Source organism: Ochlerotatus camptorhynchus, unplaced genomic scaffold (assembly GCF_037179485.1).
Source record: "Ochlerotatus camptorhynchus isolate MF236.1 unplaced genomic scaffold, CSIRO-AGI_Acam_v1.1 ptg000052l, whole genome shotgun sequence".
In the NCBI taxonomy this organism is placed as follows: domain Eukaryota; kingdom Metazoa; phylum Arthropoda; class Insecta; order Diptera; family Culicidae; genus Ochlerotatus; species Ochlerotatus camptorhynchus.
In genome coordinates this window covers 412-24,296 of record NW_027040542.1, presented here as the reverse complement: position 1 = coordinate 24,296, position 23,885 = coordinate 412, and the positions used below count along the sequence as shown (strand labels likewise).

General features: G+C 42.7%; 1 pseudogene; it reads left to right on the top strand.

Moving 5' to 3' along the window:
- Positions 1 to 18,446: 18,446 nt before the first annotated feature.
- LOC135717168 (venom allergen 5.02-like) lies at positions 18,447 to 21,860 on the top strand (annotated as a pseudogene).
- The last annotated feature ends 2,025 nt before the right edge of the window (positions 21,861 to 23,885 follow it).

Below are 23,885 nucleotides of genomic sequence, written 5' to 3'. Positions count from 1 at the left end.
CCTTAAGTAAAAGCGCTGAGAACTCCGTGAAAAGTGTACGTTCGTCGTTTCGCTTTCTTATTATTAAAGTGAATAAATCGAACTGTTTGTTGCTAAGATGATTTCGGTGGTCCTAAAATGATGAACAGCACGTAAGGAGACGTAATTGATAATAATTCTCCCGAATATCCTGGTAAATACACTTTGACTTAAGTAACAATAGTGGCCACCAAACGACGTATAATAACTTTTTACTCAAAAACCAGTATTTTTTAGCATGAAAGCTAGCGATTTGTATTTGTATGATTAAAACCCTGCTAAATATGTTAAACATTGCTATCACTATGAGATTATATGTGTTGAATTGGAAATAGGAATAACTTTTTGGTCATCAAAACAAAACTTTATTTTTCTCGGATTGGTGCGAATGCTACTAACGACATAATGAAAATTTGCTCTTGAGATATTGTTTAAAATCTTATACTGCATCTTGATTCTTAATTCGTCCTACGAGTTTCAATTCCGTCCAAACGTATTGAAACCACTTCGGTGGCATCAAAATCACTCAACAACACTTTGCTTGTAGCCAATTTTTCGGTTCTTTTGGTTCGATTATATGTCAGTTATTGACAGCTGATGTAAACATTAGAAGTTTCAGCTTGGTTTATGCGTTTCGTATCGTTGTGGTAGGTGAAAATTTATAAAGTGCTTGGGGTTTTAGATGGTTGTTTCGGTGTATTTTAGTTGTTTTTCTATCACTCGATGTAATTATAAGAGGGAAGTGAATGAAAGCGAATTCACGGTGGCTTCAAGAATCAATGACCGTGCTATTTATGACCGTGAGTGGATGGTAACGTATGAACCAAGCTTAAAATTACAATGATATATACGCCACCATTACTACTGACGGCAGCTTTAAGAACCAATGACCGTACCAGAAGATTGATTGAAACGCCATTAGATTATCTTCGTCCTACGGATAAACGTAGAAAAAGGGGATTCGCTAGGAGCGCTTCAATTGTTTTGAGAACAATGATGAGAACAATACTGTGCTAATCTAATGCAGCATCGTCATGGAATTGTGACTGACTTGCGGTTATTTTTATAATTGACGTTAAATGTAATCGCAAGTCAGCAAATTGTAACCATAAAATAAAAATTTCACGATATTTTTCCAATATTTTTCGGTAAACATAGATGCATTGTACATTTATTTTTAAATTTATCATTCCAAAATAAATGTCAAATCAGAAAACTTGAAAAATCTTTGAACGTCGTTTTCTCATTTCCAGATTTTTACAGATGGGACTGACTTGCGATTATGGGCAGTACAGCTAGTAAAAAAAAATTTCTAGTTTTTTATTAAAAACATAATATTTATTCTTCAAAAAAAAAGAAGGGGCCCTGGTCAGCTGTACGACCCAACTTAGTCGCGATGCTCTCACAAGAGCGCTGGACGGCACTGAAATCATTCTCATTTTATATTGAGCACCCGTTACATACAATAAGATCGATTGTTGGCAACAGATTTTGTTGTGATACTATATTATTTTATGATAATTGTATGGTAATTTGTAGTCGATGATTTTAACAAGTGTGTCATGTTTTGAACAAAACCTCCAAATGAAAGCAAGCACAATCCAATACTTGGAAAAGCATCTGAAGGAAATCTATCGTTTTTTCTACATTAACCCAGGGACGCATTTTGGGCTGTTCTCCCCTACTTCAGCAGGGTGAACAGGGAGACAGAGCCAACGGTGAATTCTTTTGTTCGTTTCGTTTGGAATTTTTGAATCCAAGAGGAGAGTTTTACTTTGTGTCGTGAATCCAGTGGTGTTGTAGTAGGATTTGAAGCGTATCGTAACCGAAGCGGAATAAGTTAATAAGACCATTACATTTGAATTTTACTCCTCTATGGCGTTCTCCATTGACGGGTATGTTTGTTTTGCGATCGAGTTTTCTATATAACAGGGATGAAATTTTAAAGCCTTGGCATTTAGTTTTTGTTTTTCCTTGACTTGTTTTCCGTACCAATGCTACCCATGCCAGGGAGGTTGCTCCCACACCTGTACCCTATCTATCGACTCGTCAACTCATGGGCCGGGGACCAATGACTTTACTTTTGTATAGAAAACGGCAAATGACCCTTTTAACTTATTTATGAATTGGCACTAACCAAACCTTCTCTACTATATAGAAGGAGTCTAGGCTTTCGAAGGAGTAGTTGATATTGTGACTTGGTTTGCCACCTTCTCCCTTATATGCAGTCAAAATAGGGAAAAATAAAGTTTAATAGTGCTATAACCTTGCAAGGAATGCACAAAGCCACACAGTCTTCGGAAAAAAACATGTAGTTTCAAATTTTTCATATTTGTCGTGAATATAATTAGCTTGAAAAATTATTGAGCATAAACATGAGCATGAATGACCGCCCACGGTTGCTACTGTGTTATTTCCAGCCAGCTGTAATTACACAAAGAACCAATAGACGATAGTTGGGACGGATGGTTGAGAAATCATCCTCAATGTGTAAAAACTGGTGATCTCAAACCAGGCAATACCAGCGCCAGCCGCGCCCGAACACAGGTCAAGGAAGGAATTAGTAGGAATGTGTTAACGTGACTCTCGCTTTGATGGAAGCCGAGAACACCTCTGCACTTCCATGAGAAGTCACTGGGATGTTGGGTAAGATGATTGGAATTGCAGCAGGGTTCGTTTTCGTAAACGATAAGCTGAATTAATGTCCTAATGCGAAGGAGCTTTGGATTGAACCCACGATCTACTGCTCGCTCAGTAAGCAAAAACGTTTGCTTCTTTTTGATCATCGAGTTGTTGCTATTACCATGCAGTTATATTAACAAATAAAACAATTGACGAATCTTGAATGTGGATGGGCCTGAGATTAGACTCATGATGTTTTGCTCAGTAAGCAAAAACGATCGCTCTAAGGCCACCGAGCCCCTCATACCTTTACTCGAGTTGTAACCATTCAAACCCGACACCAACGACGACAAGTTTCACAAAATACACGATGAACCAGTGATTTTACCATAAATCACTATAATATGAAATCACCTGGGACCGCATTCTTCTGCTCAGTAAGCAACCTACTGATCTTTTAAATTCTCAATCTAAAAGCTACGAAAAAGAACTTAGGCCTTCAATAAATATTATAAATTAACAATATGGTTCAGTCTTCTATTATCTCCAAGATACGATTTTTCCCGACACTAGCGGCTCTAGTGACGTGAAAGGTGACTATTACACTGTAAATTGAGCGTAACAAGCCTATCCAAAATAACTCACAGTTGAGTAAAGTTTTACTCGCGGTAAGCGCCGCCGGGATTTTCTGAGGTATAAAATCTCTGATCACGAAGGGTGGGTATGTTAGCTGCTTCCCTGGTGTCGGTAGCATTAGTACTCAGTACGGAAAACAAATCAAGGAAAAAAGTTTATTTCACCCAACTAGGTACTCAAGTGTGGGAAGCCAAATGTAAGTAAAGTCCCATGTCTCAATTAATGATGTTTTGTTGTTTTTGACATCATGCACATCCAGAAGGTCAGTCACTTTCAAACGTATGGGAATGGTAAGAAACCATTTGGAAATGCATGAGCAGTTTTAGATGCACAAAAATTGCACGAGTATATTACTAATATAAAGTAAAGGTGATAAGGTAAAAACTCGTTAATTTGTTTTCTTCTGTGAAAGCATGCTTAGTCACAAATCGTCAATTCATAATATTTGCCTTCATTAAGATCCACTTTCACGTGACCGACGCAACCAGCATCCCACCCACGCATGCCAACACCACCACCAGATGGGAAATTGGGTCAGCACGCATGGGTGAGCCACCAGCCACACCAAACCGTTGAAGGTCGCACAGCTTGAAAAAATATTATATAAAAAGTTATTAATTGAAAACTCAATGTATATGGGCAACCGTAGAAAACATTCCATGTCTTAAAAACTATTAGACATAGAATTTTTTTTAAACTATAAGGGACAACTCTATGGGGTTGTACGCAATGGTTACGTAGGACTAGGTGGTTTTATATAATAAATGTTATTTGTTAACTGCAGCAGGAGCTTGTGTTTTGTGTAGAAATAGGAATTTGAGCGTTTATACCCTTTAGTATGACTATGATTGCCCTGAAAAAAACCTTTTGGAATGAATTTTAGTGGGATATGTTCAGAAATTTAACTCTTTTGGAAAAGCTTGGTGGCCGGTAGTAAAGGCTTAAAGCCTTTGGAAGATGATGATGACGTGTAGTCAGTTGGATCAGCAAATCGAGCCGGACAATCCCATATTCTTCGGTTCAATGATGTCTGAGCCTGTGGTTTTGAATATGACGATGAGTGTGCAAAAAGGTTACGCAATTGCAGCCTACCTATTCATACACGCCTGAAGATTGAAGGCGAATGCCACTTCGACTTTTTTGACGTAGAGCTACGTCTTTGTCGACTATACTGGGGTGCAAATCAAAAAATATGTGTGGTGAAGGAGTGTTAGGTTTTGAACGCTTGTAACTTTGTCATTTATAGATGAAATTAAAATCCAAATACGCCAATCGATAGGATATTACATTACGAACCTGTTGAAATAAATATTTTTCCAATTTTTCTGTAATTAAACATTTGAAAATGTACAAATGATAATTTTATCACTGATTTCATGAAATAAGCCTTTTTCCCAAACCCAGCAGGATGACGCCGGAAAACGGGGACTGCAAGCCAACCAGTTTGCGGTGCTCCCCGAAGAAAATGGCGATGGTGACGTCGTTCCCATCGCTGCAAGAGAAGGATATTGCCAAGCTGCGTGCCGAACTGGCAAAACACAAGCTGCTGCCTCGCTTCAAGCTTTGCAGCATCGGCACCAAAATCATGTGCTCCAGCCTGGAGGAGTACAATCAAACAGGATGTTTCCTAAAGGAAAACAACGTTGACTTCTTCACGCACGATCTGCCATCGAGCAAGCCACTGAAGCTGGTATTGCGTGGATTACCGTCGTTCGAGGCGGCTGTGGTTAAATCCGAGCTGGAGCGGCTTGGGCTCAAACCTGAGGCGGTGTTCCCAATAAACCGGCGTTCCAACCACAACACCAGCTTCCGTGACCAGTTGTTCCTGGTGCACTTCACGAAGGGATCCACCAGTCTAGCGGCTCTGAGATCCAAAATCCGGGACCTGTTTCAGGTCATCATCAGTTGGGAGCATTACAAATCCCAACATCGTGATGTTACGCAGTGTATGAACTGCCTCTCCTACGGCCATGGCACCAAAAACTGCCATATGAAGACTATCTGCGGCAAGTGTGCTGGAACTCACTCGACTGCGTCCTGTGAGCAAGATGATGACATCGAGCCAACGTGTGTCAACTGCGGTGGTAACCACCAAGCCTCCAATCACGGATGTCCCAAGCGAGTGGAGTTCATCAATATCCGTCGGAAGGCTACGATCAATAATCAGCCCGGTCGCCTCCGTAATCATCGTTCGCCTCCTGCACGCACGGAAGTCCAGTACCCAGCTCTCCAGCCCCGTCGACATGTTCCGAACTTAGAACCACTTCCGCTAAACAACCAACAAGTCAAGCATGTGAGTATTCCTAACAATCGAACAGTCCAGCATCGTCTCGCTGCTGCTGCTGCCCAGCCAATGCCAAGTCCCTCCACCGCCCTGGTTTATCATACGCTGGTGTTGTCTCAGGTGAGCCTGTCGACGATTCTCCGTTCACCTCGGAGGAACTTGTGACGCTCGTGGCCGAGGTCATCATCATCTTGCGCACCTGCAAGACTCGATCTGAACAGCTTCATGCTGCCCTGTCCCTTGTCACTAAGTATGGACCGTGAAGCCATCAAGATCGTAAATTGGAACGCTTGCTCCTTGAAGAGCAAAAACATCGAGTTTGTTGAGTTTCTCAATGAACGAAACATCGACATTGCCATCATAACTGAAACCCACCTGAAGCCTGAAACAAACGTCTACCTTCCCGATTTCCGGCTCGTGAGGCTAGATCGAACCAACTCTGGAGGAGGAGGAGTGGCTATTGCAATAAGGAGAAACATCTACTGTCGACTGATGCCCAGCTTTCAGCTGAAGATCATCGAAGCCGTAGGGGTGGAAGTTTCTACTCCTATCGGCCCCATCACCATCGTCGCGGCTTACTGCCCCAAACAAGTCAACATCAGGGACGGATCAGCAGCAGATCTGCGACGAGATATTATCAAGCTAACACGACGACGGGAAAACTTTATCATCGCTGGCGACCTGAACGCCAAACATCAAGCTTGGGGCAACAATCGGCGCAATCAAAACGGCACCATCCTGAACAACGACCTGCAGGAAGCGCAGTACAACATCTTGAGTCCGGAAACTCCCACCCGGTTGAGTCGGTCCGGTGTTCACGCTACCATCGATATATTCATCAGCAACATAGGCAACAACATCGCTCAACCTATCACCTATCAGGAACTCAGCTCGGACCACTACCCGGTGGTGACTGAGGTGGGATCCTCCGTAAATTGATTTGAAGCTTTCCGGCGCAACTATCATCGTGTTGACTGGGGTCAGTTCCAACATTGCGTCGACACCGCTGTAGACTACGATGTCCAACCGGAATCGTCCGAAGATGTTGACCGGTGTCTGCGCTCCATCGATCAAGCAATTTCCCGGGCCAGGGAGCTACATGTGCCAGTATCCAGACAGGTGAGTAACACTCTGAACCTTGACAGGCCTACTATAGACCTCATTAGACTCCGCAACACGATCCGTAGGCAGTACCAGCGTACTGGGCTGCCTAATCTGAAGACCAATTGCAACCGTTTGAGCAAAATCATCCAAGCCAGGATGGTGGATCTCAGAAATATCGATTTTGCAAACAAGATTTGCACTCTCCCAGATTGTGCTAAGCCATTCTGGAAAATGGCAAAGATTTTGAAAAATAAGCCGAGGCCCATTCCTCCCCTTTCCTCTCCTAACCAAAATTCGGACCCATCTTTACTAATAACCCCATTTGAAAAGGCCAATGCTCTTGGACAACACTTTGAAAATTCACATAACCTTGGCCACGCCATGGTGAGTCCCCACGAGCCTGCAGTATCACAGGCAATGGCTAGTGTCGCTGCCACCCCCGTAGTTGTCCCTGACGAAAGTAGAATATCGGCTGATGAGGTGATAGCAGCGATTAAATCAACAAAGAACATGAAAGCCGCTGGTGTCGATGGAGTGGTCAACCTCGAGCTGAAAAACTTGAGTGTTGACTTCTTCAAGCACCTTGCAGTGGTCTTCAACAAGTGTTTAATGCTTGGCTACTTCCCTGCATGCTGGAAGTTAGCCAAAGTTATTCCAATTCACAAACCTGGCAAAGACCCTACCAGTGCCAAAAGCTATCGCCCCATCAGCCTCTTGTCCTCCATCTCGAAGCTATTCGAAAAATTGATACTCAGCCGTCTGCTGGTGTTTTCAAATGATAATAACATCTTTCTCAAAGAGCAATTCGGGTTTAGGAAAGGCCACTCTACCATCCACCAACTCGCACGGGTTACTAACATCATCAAGCGGAACAAGTCCGTTTCCAATACATCTGCCATGGCATTGTTGGACGTCGAGAAGGCGTTCGACAATGTCTGGCATGATGGTCTAGTGTACAAGCTGCATCGATACAACTTTCCGAACTACCTCGTGAAGATCATCAAAAACTACTTGTCGGGCAGATCATTCCAGGTCTACTTGAACAATGTCTCCTCTGATACGTTCAACGTTGATGCAGGGGTCCCTCAAGGTAGCCTGCTTGGGCCTATCCTATTCAACATTTTCACGTCAGACGTTCCTCCCCTGCCGGGTGGTGGTATCCTGTCAATGTTCGCAGATGACACCTCCATCATCTATAAGGGTCGAGTGATCCGTGCTCTGGCGAGTAAACTACAATCAGGCCTGGATGTTTTGTCCGACTATTTTAAGAGCTGGAAGATTTGTATCAATGCAGCTAAAACACAAACCATTCTGTTCCCACACTCGAATTCACCTCGGCTTGTTCCACCTGCTAACAACAAGGTCCATCTTGATAGCACTCCCATTGAATGGTCGAGTGAAGTAGTCTACCTTGGTCTCACCCTCGATAGCAAATTGCTATTCCGATCCCATGTGGACAAGACATCCACCAAGTGTAACATCTTGATCAGGTCGCTCTACCCTCTGATAAACAGGAAGTCCACCCTGTCCCTCAAAAACGAGCTTGCTGTCCACAAGCAAATCATTCTGCCGGCTATTGAGTATGGTATGCCAATCTGGGAGAGTTGTGCTAAGTGCCACCACTTAAAGCTTCAGAGGATCCAAGACAAGATCCTCAGAATGATCCTTAACAGTCCACCGCGAACTCGTAATTCTGAGATTCACCACCTGGCCGGTCTTCAAACACTCGAGGAGCGAAAGACTTCCACGCTGGAAAGGTTCAGAGTCGCCTGTCTGCGATCAAACCACCAGATCATTCGTGATTTGGCAACCTAGTATAAGTAGTTCTCAAGGTGCTCAAGTAGGTAGGTTATCAAATTTTTAAATTCAAACCAAAACAATCCCACAAAGGGTATCCTGTAAATTAGCGCTAAACGCAATCATCACATTAGAATAACCAATTAACTAGAACAAAGATGAAGAGCCAAAGGCTAACCAATTGAAATGTTAAATCAAATGTTGAAACATAAAACCCAGAAAATAAACGTAAATTTTACTACTGCCACTGCTCATTAACGCTTCGGACGGCGTGGCGCTTGGTCCTGCAGCAAGTAGGACCAAATCAGCGGCTTAAGGTGAATCACGGCGTGACCACAATGAGGAAAAGCAAAAATGTAAACCCTCCGCCCTTCACAACAATCTCTCGCCCCCCATTCAACAACCTCTCGCCCCTTTAAAAACCTCTCCTACCCTCCCCCCCACCATCAAACCTCTCCTACCCTTCTCTCCACCATCAAATCCTTCCTACCCCCCCTAAAATACCTCTCCTAAACCCCCCCCCCCCCTAAAATACCTCTCCTAAACCCCCCCCCTAAAATACCTCTCCTAAACCCCACACCCCCCCCCACCCAACAAAAAAAATAACCGAAAGCGAGACAGACTTTGACGATCCCTTTTTCCGGGAAATAAATTTTAAACATACCACAATCATTAGTAAAACCAAGTTTTACCAAATTTGAACAAAAAATTGCTTTGAAGACATGTTTGATGACATTCAGTTGGTGAATTACACACAACTGACGGTAAAACATATCTGGTGCCTCTATAGATGCAATTATATTAACATCCAAAGTCCATCCTATTTTACATATTCTGTACAAAAGAAACTTTCTGCTACGCCCCATTCATAAAAAAACTGCGGGAAATCCTATCAGGTTCTGAACCTGAAAAGATATAAAACAGCGCTGCTGTCATGCTTTTGCTCATGAGTTCATTCTCTGCTTGAACGTCAAGCAGTACAGTTCGGTCTTTGCTCGCTCTGTCGAGTTGTTCTAAAGTTTCTAGTTTGTTCCAAACATTCGCAGTTTAATCGCGTCGTCAGTAGTGTCGGTCGCTTCGTGTGATGGGAAGACAGCGCTCCCGGAGCAGGCTCCGAGAGAAAACGGAGAAGAAGAACAGCGGTGAGGGTAGCTTGAGTGTACCTATTTCGAATAGGTACGCTACTCTTCCCACCGATGTAGGGAATCCCACCTCAGCCACGGTGAAGCGGTCTAAGAAGAGGAAGAAAAATCAAGGCCAGTCCGATGGTGCGAGTGGACGGGACGATGCCACCGCGACGAACGTCAGCGTCATTGGTGATTTCGGCGACACCGTCGACAACGAAACTGCTGCCAGCCCGAGTGCAGCAAAAATGAAGCTTCCTCCACTGGTGGTGAAGCAAGTCCCACTCAACACGCTGATTGGCGATCTTTCATCGCTGGGCGTTGCAGCTGAGTTTAAGCTCGGCAGGATCGGCACCAAGGTGATGCTCCGAACCAAAACGGAGTACGAAGTGGCCGTGAAATATCTGAAGGATACCAAGGCGGAATTCTTCACGCACGACATCCCCGGTGAGAAGCCCTTCAAGGTAGTCATCAGGGGTCTACCAAACTTCGACCCCAAGATGGTCGAAGCCGAAATCAACCGGTACAAGCTAGCCCCAATCGCTGTCTTTCGAATGACAAGGAGAGATGAAAACGTGAAGACGTACCCGGATTGTCTTTTCCTGGTGCACTTCCAGAAAGGGACGGTGACGCTCAATGCGCTACAAGCCATCCGATCGATCTACTCCATCATCGTACGGTGGGAGCCGTACCGTGGCGGTCATCGTGACGTAACGCAGTGTCAGAGGTGCCTCAATTTTGGACACGGTACCCGCAACTGCAACATCAAGCCACGCTGCAGCAACTGCGCTCAAGAACACGCCACTTCCAACTGCCCTGCGGATGGAGCCGTGGCGATAAAATGCGCTAACTGTGGTGGTGCACATCAAGGCTCTGACAGACAGTGCTCCAAACGCGAGGACTTCAAACGCATCCGAAAACAGGCGTCAAGCAACAATCAACCAGGACGCAAGAAGGACAAAACCCCATCATTCAGGACGGAGGATTTTCCGCCTCTTCGTGCTCCCCAGCAAAGGCAAGCGAATTCGCGGGTGCAACCCGCCCCTCCTCAAGAAGCTTCCGGTGATTCTGCTGGCCAAAGCTCTCCATCCCCCCCTGGATTCTGGAGACAACCAACAGGACAAAACAACAACCCCGATCTGTTCTCAGCGGATGAACTGATGGAAATTTTCGTCAACATGTCCGGTGCTCTTCGTAAGTGCCGCAATAAGCCCGAACAGATCCAAGTGCTCGGTAAGTTCATCATCCAGTATGGCGTCTAAACCGCTAACTATCGTCACCTGGAATGCTTGCTCTGTAAGAGCAAAAAAGATTGAGCTTGCCGACTTCCTCCGCAAGCACAGCATCGACGTGGGCCTTTTAACCGAGACCCATCTAAAGTCCGGCGACAGCTTCTGGTTGCCTGACCACAACATTATCCGGCTTGATCGCACCAGCTCCAGGGGGGGTGGTGTTGCGGTCGTCGTCAAGAAAGGAATAAAATACCACACTCTGTCCCATATCCGCACCTCTATCATCGAGGCCCTTGGTGTGGAGGTGGAGTCGTCGACTGGATACGTCCAGTTCATCGCCGTCTACTGCCCTCGACAGTGTGCCGCCAGCAGTGGACTAGCGGCTAAATTCAAGAAGGACCTGTCCACCATCACCCGTAACGGTTCCCGCTTCGTCGTTGGAGGAGATCTGAATGCTCGCCATGAGGCCTGGCGGAACTACCAGCAGAACCAGAACGGTCGTCTCCTGTTCGACCACTCACAGCATGGGCTGTACTCCGTTTGGTTTTCGGATGAACCAACATTCATCTCACCGGCGGGCAACCCATCGACGCTAGACCTGTTCATGACAAATATCGGCTTGTCCAAGCCGGTAGCCTTGAACGAACTCAGCTCCGACCACCAACCGGTGGTGGCTGAACTGGGCTGCAACGTGGCTCCTGCTTCAAGTCTGCGCAAGGACTACCATCGCGTTAACTGGGCCCAGTTTGGACGCGTGGTAGACAGGCACATCATCGACAACCCGCCGCTTGACACCGTGGAGGACATCGATCGAGTGTTGGAGGGACTCCATCAAGCCATAACCGTGGCTGACGAGGCGTGCGTCCGACGAGTTCCTGTGAGGGGTAAGTTTATTGCCATTGATTCCCACACCCAACTTTTGATTCGCCTGAGAAATGTTCGTAGACGCCAGTTTCAGAGGACTGGAGATCTGGGCAAAAAACGTGAAACGGCTGATCTGAACAGACAGATTGCTTCCAGAATGGACTCACTCCGAAATGAAAGTTTCGGGCGTGTTGTCCAGAATCTGGACGACCGCTCCAGACCATTCTGGAAGGTAGCCAAGGTCCTGAAAACTCATCCCAAACCCATTCCACCTCTCAGAGTCGAAAATGATGACGATCGGCTTTTAATCACCCCACAGGAGAAAGCAAATGCGATCGGCGAGCATGTCGCTTCATCGCATTTGCTTGGCTCGAATATCCAAAGTCCGCTCGAAGATCAGGTTGCGCAATGCGTTCAAAACCTAGATGCCTCCCCTTGTGTCGTGCCTCCGGCGGATATGATTACAGTACAACAAATTTGCTCAGCGCTGAAATGCACCAAGAACATGAAGGCTCCCGGGTTTGACGGTATATTCAACTTGATCTTGAAGAGACTCAGCATGAAAGTGCTGTCTCTTCTAACCGCTATCTTCAACAGATGTTTGGAACTGCACTACTTTCCAAGTATCTGGAAAGTAGCAAAAATCATACCAATCCGCAAACCCGGTAAGGATCCAACATTGCCTTCAAGCTACAGACCAATCAGCCTCCTTTCAGCACTGAGCAAATTGTTCGAGAAACTCATTCTCAATCGTTTGCTCAAGTTTGTCGAGGAAAATAACATTCTCCTTCCGGAACAGTTTGGGTTCAGAAAGGGGCACTCCACCAATCATCAGCTAGTACGGGTGATGAATAACATCCGAAGTAACAAAGCTGTATCCAAGTCCACAGCCATGGCCTTGTTAGACGTTGAAAAGGCGTTTGACAATGTTTGGCATGACGGACTTGTGTACAAGCTTTGTAACTTCAACTTTCCATTACATCTGGTTAAAATCACCCGTAGCTACCTCCAGCAAAGGTCGTTTAAGGTATCGTTGAATGGTTGTCTTTCAGACACGTTTTCCATCCCAGCAGGAGTGCCGCAAGGCAGTCTGCTGGGCCCCTTGCTTTACAGCATTTACACTTCCGACATTCCTCCCCTTGGAGACGGTTGCGTGTTTTTCCTGTTCGCAGATGATACCGCAATAGCCGTCAAAGGAAGGATGCCTCGCGAAATAACGAACAAACTTCAACGATGCCTTAACGCCTTTGCTGATTATGCCACCACGTGGAAAATCAAAATCAATGCTTCCAAAACACAAACAATCATGTTCCTCCATCGGCAATCGCCCAAACTAAAACCGGCTCCTTCTTGTACTGTAATCATGGATGGCACAAGGGTTGAGTGGTCCGCCGAAGTAACCTATCTCGGGATGTTGTTCGATGAAAAGCTCCTCTTCCGTTCGCATGTAGAGAAAACAGTAGTCAAGTGTTCTGTCTTGGTTAGGTGTCTGTATCCGCTGATTTGCCGCAGATCCCGCCTCTCAAGGGTGAACAAACTGGCCGTCTACAAACAAATCGTAGCACCTGCGATCCTCTACGCAGCTCCGGTGTGGGAATCATGTGCACAGACTCACAGGAACAAAATTCAGGTCGCTCAGAATAGAGTGCTGAGGATGGTTCTTGATCGTCCTTTCGACACTAGAATAACAAATTTACATGAAGAGGCAGGCATTGCCAAAATAGATTCCAAAATTAACGAAATTAAGACTAAATTTACACAAAAATGTAATTTATCAGAACATGCTTTGATAAGCAATTTGTATATAGTAGGTTAGGTGTATATAGTAGTTGTAGGTTAGTTGTAGTTGTAAATAGTAGTTATAAGTAGTCTCCTTTTTTCAATTCAAATCAAACCAATCCCACCAAGGTGGTCATACTTTAAAATAGGCCTGATAGGACTAGGAACTGTAAATAATAATTAAAATCTCAAATGTACCAAAGTTGAAAAGACGCATCTGTGTCACTTAACAAATTCATACATGTAAACCACACAATCACAAGAAATAAAGATCATTTAAATGGCAAAAAAAAAAATGCTTTTGCTCATTGTCGCTTCGGACGGCGTAGCGCTTGGTCCTGCAGTAAGCAGGACCAAATCAGCGACTTAAGGTGGATCACGGCGTGACCACAAATATGATGTAAACCCCCTCCCCCTTTCACAACAACCTCTCCCCCTCCCCCTTCACAACAATCTCTCCCCTCCCTCAACGACCTCTCCTAACCCCCCACCACCACTCATCAACAACCTTTCCTAACCCCTCCCCCACTCATCAACAACCTTTCCTAACCCCACCACCCCCCCACCCCTCAACAACCTTTCCTAACAAACCCCCCCCCACCCCTCAAATACCGCTCCTAACAAATCAATATCTATGTGTCGGCCACATAGGGGAAATGACGGCTTCGGCTTGCCAGACTATTTTCGGCAACCCAAATTGAAACACTATTTTCACTGGATTTTCTTACGAAAACACTTCGCTGAATGCATGCAAACGATTCTTTATGCTTTCAGCTTCAATTTGACTATATTTTTACCACTGAGAAAAAGCAATCTAGCAAGGTTTTCTTGAAATGAAACACACACACTACAAATTCTAGCTGATTTCGAGTTGCCGATAATAGAACAGCAGATTTACATGCAGTTCAAATGGAACGGTTGCCGAAGAAAAACTGGTTGCCGACAATACTCGCTCTCACTAGAGAAGATTGGAGCTTTTTAAAAGCGTTTCAAAACAGTTTTTGACAATTCTTTCGACTGAAATTGTTAGAGCAGCTGGCAGCAAAAGATTGTAAACAAACCAATACTGCATATGTGTGCGTTCCTCAGAGAAAAAGGCTATAGAAAGAAGGTCGCTGCTTAGGTTGCCGAGAATACGTAAATTCCCCTACTTAAAATATGTACATTTAAAAACCATGCGTGACCACACATACTATTCATTTGCGTGTAAATTTCATGTGTACTTCTGAGTGGATTCTGTTTATGTGTGGTCAAATGAAAATCATGTGGAATTTCACATGGATATTTGTAAAGAAAATGTGTAAGTTGTTTTGAGTCAACCATAACCGAAACATTGAAATACTTGAAAATTTTAAGATAAAGTATAATAGTCAAAAATGCATGAAAAACATCAATTTTGTGTGGTTCTACGTCATACTGCGGTCGTGTCTAGGACACAACCCTTTACTTTTTTGTCTACTAACGATTCTCTAATGGCTGTGTTGGGAAAGCAGCATATGCATGTACGTAATTGTTGAATTTTTAAGTTATTTCGACGCTTTTGGACAATGCTTGACATACATAACTTTTTCAATAAAAATCAAACGATCGGTGCTATCGATGCATTGCCATATTTCTAATCGATTGGTGATAAAATTATTGAAATTCATCCAGGGGCAGTTGAGTTATTAACGTACAAAAACTTTCATAATTTCGTTACATGTTCCATTTTCGGTTTTCATTAACTGTACCCCCAAATAGAAATTACAGAAGTAGTCCTATGTCAAAAATATTATATTTCAAAAGCTGTAGGTTTTAGAAGACTATAATGTTCGGCAAAGATTTGTATATTATCTCAAATTTGTCCAAATGGTATCGATTCCACAGGCTGAGTTATTGACAAATTAAGTAAAGAAAATTATACACTTTGTTCCCTCACAGCGAAAATCCGGCAAAATCCTGCAGGTGAACCTTGAATGGATGAAATCTTTTTCAAAAGTGATCTCAAATTGCATTGAAACATTTGTCCCTTTTTATCCTCTTGCATATTTTGCATTTCAAAAAGGTCGTTCCGCAGCTCAGTGACCCTGGCCTTACAACCATACTACCTACATTTCTTTTGCTCGATTTGCATCAACCGTCGGATACTTGTGCCCTGTACTCGTTTTCATTCAAATTATTTATAGAAATCCCTGGGTTGATGAGCCACAAGATAAGCCTTCAGATTATGACGAACAGAGCTAGTATAATCGCGTTATCACATCCCAAGTAACGTTACAAGTTTTGTCGAGGTTTTAAAACACACTCCATTCTGTTTTTACGCGAATTTTTTCACCTCTATTTTTGATCGTGTGTTCTCAAATTTCAACAAAATTTAATGCAGTTTGATACAGAAAATCACAAAATAATCACAGAAAAATAAAGTTTTAATCAACATGCAGCACCAATCCTGCATGAGGGAAAAATATAAAAAAAATAACTAGCTTAAAAACATCATCGAGTGTATTTTGAAAATTTTTGAATGGTCCACAGAACTCTTATAAAAACATAATTGTTTCTTGCGAAGTCAAAAATTTGAAAAAATTTCGAATAAAAGTAGCTGAAGCTTGAAACAATGAGCGAAAAATCAATCAAGTTCTAAACTCATGAAAGTGCTCCCAAATTTACTAAGTGAGGTGGTCAAAAAGCCTTTTTTAGGAATTCTATTACGTACATACGCTCAACAAAACATAGCTTGAAGCCGGCTTAAGAAATGTGTCCCGGTTAGTGGAACAAACCTAAATCGGTGATCTATTTTCTCTCTTTCTCTCTGCTGCTGTGTGTTAATTGCTTTTACTAATGTATCTTTATGGAAGCAATTTTCCGAATGGCACAAATCGAATGTCTGTCTGAGAGTGGTGACGAACCGGGAAAGCATTAGCGAATAAACGGAAGCAGCAGGACGCGAGTCCTATTGGTGAATGAAAAACTGTTATACACCAGTAGAAGGAAGGTAATTCAATTAGAGTGTGTGTGTTAGCCACATAAAAGCCGATCGATGTACGGCTGCAATTATACTGAAACGATGATGTTGCATTTTTTTGTTCGTCATCATCATCATCATCACCAACATCATCCTTTCTTTCTCATTCGTATTTTCTTTTTGATTACCTCTATATACACTTGTTCCTGCTCAATCAGAGTGTTGTTACCGGTAATTGAGGGGAAATCAATAAAATTAAGGCCGTGTCAGCGAGGCACATCGTGGCAGTCGACATCGTGGAAGTGTGCAGAGCTATGGGGCTTGGATTGAGCGCTTTTTGCACGAACTATAATACCTCATGGCCTGGAGAAGACACAGGATAAGTAAAGGAAATGAAACGGTTGCTATTTTTTTTTCCATTCAGATTGCAGATGTAGGTCGGTAGTTACCATGTCCGGTGCGGTGTAGATACACCAGTTAGGTAACACTGCTGATTAAGGGCAATCGATTCGATTACAAGTGACTTGCCGTGAGCATTGTGGATCTGAATAGCACTCCGCTACTGCAGAAACGGCCTTGAAGTGGCGATCGGATTGATACGTGTGTTAGGATGTCGGTGAACGAGCATTATGACGGCCGTCGTAAATAGGTCCCTTGAACATTCTTGAGTTCTCTTCAAATTTGGTTATTGAATAATTGCTTTGAATTGTTTCCCTAATAACATGAAATTTCTGTTTTTCACCGAATGGTCTGATTTATTGCAAGTGACCATCCGAGCTTCTATTGCACAGCAAGTGCATTTTAAAGTGCCGTGAATCTTCTAGTGCAACGTAAAGAAAATTAAAAGGGTGCCTAGCTTAGCTTAGCCTGACTGCAATTAGCAATGGTTGCTACTCCGTGATTGACCAGAATCAGTGAAATTGCACAATCAATCACTGAATGTGGGGCCGGGGAGTGGCCGTTCTTTCTCAATGTACAAGTTTCAGAGACTCCCTCAGTGGCATCGTCCTCGCAATCATGTGGGAGTTGGGAAGGAATATTATAGAGTGACCTTTGCTCTTTTGGGGACCGTTTTTACATTTGGGTCCCCACAATGGTCAGATGAGAGGAGATTTTGCTGGTTTAGGAATCACCTTCATAAGTGATGCGATCGTAGTGTTGATATAATGTATCGAAATTTACGCAAAGAAGACTTGCGATGGCAGTAATTCAAAGGTGCTTGGGAAAAAGCCCACATTCTTCTGCTCAGTAAGCACATAATGATTATTGACTAATCATTTTAATTAAAACAACATGATATTTAAATTATTTTAAACAATATGTTATCATACTTCACTCTTATTGCCTAACATGCTGAGCACCTCCAGTGAAGCATAGGTCCCGTGGAATATATCTGAGTCTTTCTTCATTTATCTGTTTTGTAACAATCACCCTAGGTCAAGTCAGAGTTGCGACCTATCACAATCACGATCATCAAACAGCTGATGGTAGTAACGCTTTGTACATTCCTATCAATGTGCTCGTCGAAGCTCTCTCCATGACCATCCATCAAGTTGACGAAAGAAGTAAAAAGCAACTGGTGAATGTCGTCTTCTGTTGTGATCCATCACCGATCTGGTCATTCCTGACAATCACGACACTCATCTGTGCTCCTTTTGAAGCAGTTGCTGCTTTGCTTGCTTACGTGAGTGTGTTGGTGAGTGAGCCCAACAGCTTCGGTTTAATGTTGCCTGCATTGTTTGTAACTCACACACTCGCGCCTGCCGAGATGAACTTGGAATGCGTAGGCATTGTTTTCATTTTCTTCTGCCTTTTCGCTTTTTCTCATGATCGTACTGCAGAAGTCTTCACTTCGTTGTGCTTTTCATTATCAGCAGCGAGTGTAACGTTTTGCTTGTGAGCAGCGACCGTTACTGGTGATTGTTGTTTGCCATGGCTCTAACTCTCACTGCGTGACAAAACGATCTGTCAGCGATAGTCGGTTGATGTGAAGACGAGTGTCACGTGAGTGTTACGATATTTTGCATCACTGCAATTAAGCCATCATGTGCAGCGAGGAACTGATACGCGTTGCAATCCTGTGGCATGAACAGTGGCACGAGGGCTTGGAAGAAGCCTCCGGACTGTACTTTGGCAAACGCAATATCAAGGGTATGTTTGAAACGTTGGAGCCCCTCCATCGAATGCTCCAGAGGGGACCGCATCCACTGAAGAAAACTTCCTTCAACCAAGTCTACGGAAGGGTCTTAAACGAAGATTAGGAATGATGCAAACATTATAAGGTAAATTGTAAAAAGGTTTTCACATCAGTATTTGGCTTAACAAAGATACCGCTTTCACAGAGCCTAAGATCTGTACTAACACGTATTCCGCCGAATTTCCCGGCAACTACCGCAGCTCACTTAACTGTAACTCCAGTACGTCAGCCCGAAACTGGTTGGCCTGTCACGATCTAGAGCTAGCTGTACCAGGAAGCTACACTCCCGGGCAGGAACTGATCAGCATAGACAGAATTCAGTCAAACCTCCAGGTAAAGGAAGTAAAGGAAATGAAACGGTCGTGAGGTGATCTGGAAACTGAGATCGCGAATACTTTCGAATGGAAAGGAATACATGTTCTTGTTGAAGGGTCTCAAAGACTTGCTTGTGATGCAACTGTTCAGATTGGTGAACACTCTGTTGCTCAGCGATCCGGATACGTTCAGAAGGAACTTGACCATCCAAAGATATGCGGTCATTCCGTTGAGTACCAATTCCAGTTTGATTGGATGAATGCGTAGAGAGTAGCCTTCCTTTCCGGCAAGACTGACGAGGTGGCAGAAGATCAAAATACATCCATAAGCATACAATGGGATGTCTTCGAAAATGTCCACAACTTACCACCAAATCCGGCAACTGGAATGTTTCTTCCGCTCGATTGCGTCACTGTGCGAGCCTCCATCTTATGACCCGGAACGTGCAAGTCTGGATGAACCATTTTCATTTGCTGAATGCTGCCTTCGTTTTGAGGGAACACCCAAGGACAGAAATTGCACTGAAATCTAAATTGGTGAAACCAATCCCCACATGAGAATGGAACATTTTCTCTAGCATTTCCAGTGTGCACTCAATAGTGTTCCCTGAGATTCGCTCAATTAACTCGTGATCTTCGCATCTTGAGTCGTGTTGAATCTTAATTTAAGCTTGGATTGCTTCCCTCCGTTGGGTGCTACCTGGAACCGATTACAGATCGAAGAAAAATGTTGACACTGCTGCTGTTCCTGCCCAGTTGCAAGATCTCAGGTCCAGTGCTGCCAAAAACTTCGCAATAAAGAGGTGTATTTGTCAGTTCTACAATTTTTATTTACAAAACACACTTCTAAATGAAACACTTTTAAATCAAAAAAAATAAGGGTCAGTTTGAATATTTTCCTAGTTGAACCTGCAAAATTTGGGGAACATTTAAATTGAAATGCATTATTTATATGCAAACAATTTTTGGTTTTGTGTGTGTGCAGAACTTCCAAAAGTCAGTAGAATATCTGAAAGGAGCGAAGATCTTCCGAGAAGTCCGTAGATCTTCCGTAGAGTCCGAGAGTCCAAAGATTTTCCGTAGAATATCCGAGAAACCCATAGAACTGTCGAGAAGATAGATGAAATTCCGAGAAGTCTATTGAACTTCTGTGTAGTCCGTAGAAAATCCGTAGAATACAGTTTTGTAATTTTCAAGTATCCATGGGTTTGATTATTCCAAAGGTCCCTGTGAATTCCAGGTTTTCTTCATGAAGCAGACACCCGGTCGTTTCAAATTGTACCAGTTGACGATTATGAAGTGTTATGAACTATTTAGATATGTCACTCATTATTCTTTTGGTGATGGTAAAATGTACTAAAATGTTTATTGACGCCCCGATTTTGATCGCGTTACTGCCATTTTGATCTTGTACATGTGGCGCCAAATGCAAACATTTTCCCAACTTCAGAATAGCAAAAGTTTATGATAAATTGTATCCTTCTTTAATTATTGACTCTGTTAGTATGAGTCACTTCAATAGCCGGATCATGTAATAATCCAATCCGTTCTTCGACAAGATCGAAATGGATCAATGAGCTCATTTGATAGTTAAAGATATCTTCGAAGTGCATAGGACATTCACGTTGCACCCTCATTACAATGCTTGTTTTGTTCAAAAACCATTGTTGCGTAGCCTTCATTGCAAAATAAGAACACCAATCAACTTTAGCATCAGAACAATGGAACGTATTTATCCAATACCAGCTGCTGATATACAATTTCAATGCAGCTCATTCATACAACTCGCTAGAAACTGTTTCTAATTGTCTCGATTAACCATTTTCTGCAACACAAATGAGAAATTTTTGCTTTAAAAACGGCCTGAATCGACAAGATGTTATCATTTCAGTAAGAACGATGAAGGTTATCATATCTCGTAAGTCGTATCCAATTACCATGTTCTGAACACTTAATCAGCATACAAAACTTATATCAACAGTTGCTCTGACAGCGCTCGTAGCGGTTTGCAGTGGGCAAACCACCAACTATTGTACCGCGGGCTTATGTTCAGCTGGTAAAACTCATATTGCGTGCAATGGGCTGACAACTCTCAGCAGTACCTGTGGGGCAGGTGCTTCTGAAGCGACCCTGGACAGCACTAAGAAGAACTTGATCGTGAACGTTCACAACCAATTGCGTAACACTGTCGCCCTGGGAAAACAGGCCAACGGTGCGGGCCAATATTTCAATCAAGCTGCCAAGATGGCTACGTTGGTAAGCATATCTTTTGGAGCGATAATTCGTATTGATTTTAAATTAATTCCCCTGTCTTTTAGCAATGGGACCAAGAGCTGGCCGATATCGCTGCTGCCAATGCAAGAAGTTGCGTTTTTGGACATGACAAGTGCCGCAATACGGCTACCATGAAATACGTTGGCCAGAACATTGCCATGTCTTCGTACTCCGGTATGAGCTTTACCGATGAGCAATTAATAACCGGGTTTGTCAACAATTGGTTCAAAGAAAATAAGGATGCTACCGCATTGCAAATGGCAAGCTATCCTGCTAATTATAAAGGGTGAGATTGCGATTTGATCGAAGTCAAAATGTAAGAGTTAAATACTTATAATGGTTTTATTGCAGCCCTACAATCGGTCACTTCACCCAGGTTGTATCGGATCGCTCGAGCAAGGTGGGATGCTCCTTTGGTGAGCTACATTCAGGACGATTTCGTCAACCAGCTGTTTGTGTGCAACTACGGGTTAACCAACATTGTCAAACAACCAGTCTACGTGGCAGGAACGGCGTGCTCCAAATGTACTACCGGTTGTAATACCGCATATCCCGGCCTGTGCAGCGCAGCCGAACCCATTACCAACAACCCCTAAGTGGAAAGGATGTAAATTTATGAATCGTTGTTGTGTTTGAACATGAAAAAAAAAAGTTAATCAAATTGTGTTCTAATGGTCAGTCATCATTTCATTCAAAATACAGCAAAATTTTTACACAAAGCTTTCTATTCTATATCAGTGTTTCCTACTTTTCTTCTTCTGATGTACACATTTTCCCTTGACACAGTAAACCATGCAACCGGTTGACAACGGTAACGGCAATGGCCACTAAGGTTCCACGAGGGCAGCCACCCTTTTTCCACTGAAAATAAGTATGAACGAATCAGTGTATCAAAAAGTGGGTAAACATTTTTGTTCACCAAGCTATCCTTGTGAAAGTGCTTCATACGGGTTTATGGACACTCACACCATCAAAGCATGGTACCAATGTAAACTGCATGCCAATCTTGCCTTCTACCGCTAGGTGTACTAGTGTTTACAAAAATAATATGGAGCCACTTTTGGATCCGAAGTTCCACTTCTGTTCTGTACCCTTCTCTACAGCAGGAAGTCTCAGCGTTCTCGGTGGAAAACAGTGCAGCAAAATATCATATGCTGAATTTCACTAGCCACCTAATGTTAGAATTTCCACCAGTTAGAATATCAATATCATTCGCCTCAATGTCCGTGCATCATGATGACATGACATTGACATCGTAATGGGACAACTTTGAATATCAGTTCAACCTCAAATGTTTCTTATATCCGCCTGTTAATGGAGTACCGATCTTTACCAAACTTATCAGTAATATTAAAACAAATCAACGGTTATACAAAAAAAAGTTGATTTATTGAGATAAAAGGAAGATTTTCAACTTTTCTCTAGTGTTATTCACATGGATAGTAATATCAAAGCCGTGCCGCCTGATATCATGTCTACTACGAATTTCAGTGTCGGAAGTGAAATTCAGTGCAAGACCAATTTCTTACGTCAATTGACATTGTTGACAGCATGCAGCACTGGTGAAAAGACTGCCAGCATTAAACTACAGGATAGAATTTCGCTTTATAAGGGAAATGAATTGTAGAATAAAATTAGTACCGTTGAATATAAATAAGTACATGCTCTCACTTTGGTGAGAGCAACTAGCTTTAAGTCCTGCGAGAATTTCAATAAAATTGAAAATAGCAAGGTTTCCAACTTTCAGTTGGTTGAGTACTGCTTCACAAAACAAATAAAATAATTGTTAGCAAACGATAGCGCTCTTTCGCACGTGTATCGATAATTTAAGGGCAGATAGGAGAAGACTTCAGGAAAATGTCAAGATCTTCAGGGAAAACCTTTTTTTTTTCGATACACAAGAGGGTCTTATGAATGCCAAGTCATGGTGGTCGATATGAGAAATTCGTTGAAAATCTTACATCTATATTAATCATTTAGTTTTGGTTTCAGAAAAAATGAGGGAACGTAAAACAGAATCATAAATTTCAGGGAAGTTAAAACATTTACTTCAAAAGTTTCTCAGATGTTCAGAGATTTTGGTAACAACTTCTAGATCATCATAGAATTCCATGGAACTTTAGGGAAGACCTAAGAACTCCACGAATGTTTTACGAACATTAGGAAAATGAACGAACATTTCAAAGAGTTTCGTATGCTAAACAAATTTCGGATCTCCTGGAAAGTTCGATTTATTTCAGAAAATTAACGAATTAGTTCTTCATTTAGCTCAACAAACTTACGGAAGCTTAGACATTTTCAGGACAGTTTAATCAAATTCATGACAATACAACAAGCTTCACAAAAACTGCAACAACGTTAGTGAGGTTTCTAGAATTTCATGAAAGAACAGAGAACCTCAGGGCAGTTCCAAAAACTTTAGAGAAATAACATAAATTATAAAATAAAAAAGCTTCGAAGACTTCAGCGACTTGTTAAAATATAAGGAACTTCTTAGAATTCTAGAAAAAGGGTCAACATGTTCAAATTTCACTTTTCATCATATTCGAGTTCTGCATACTTAATGACACCCAGAAACACTTAACACTTGTACAACATTTTATTTTGATACAAAGTGTCCATACATCGGAAAATGAGTGAAATTTGTTCATTGTTTCTATACATTGTAGCGGTATTATGATTAGATATTAAATAAATTT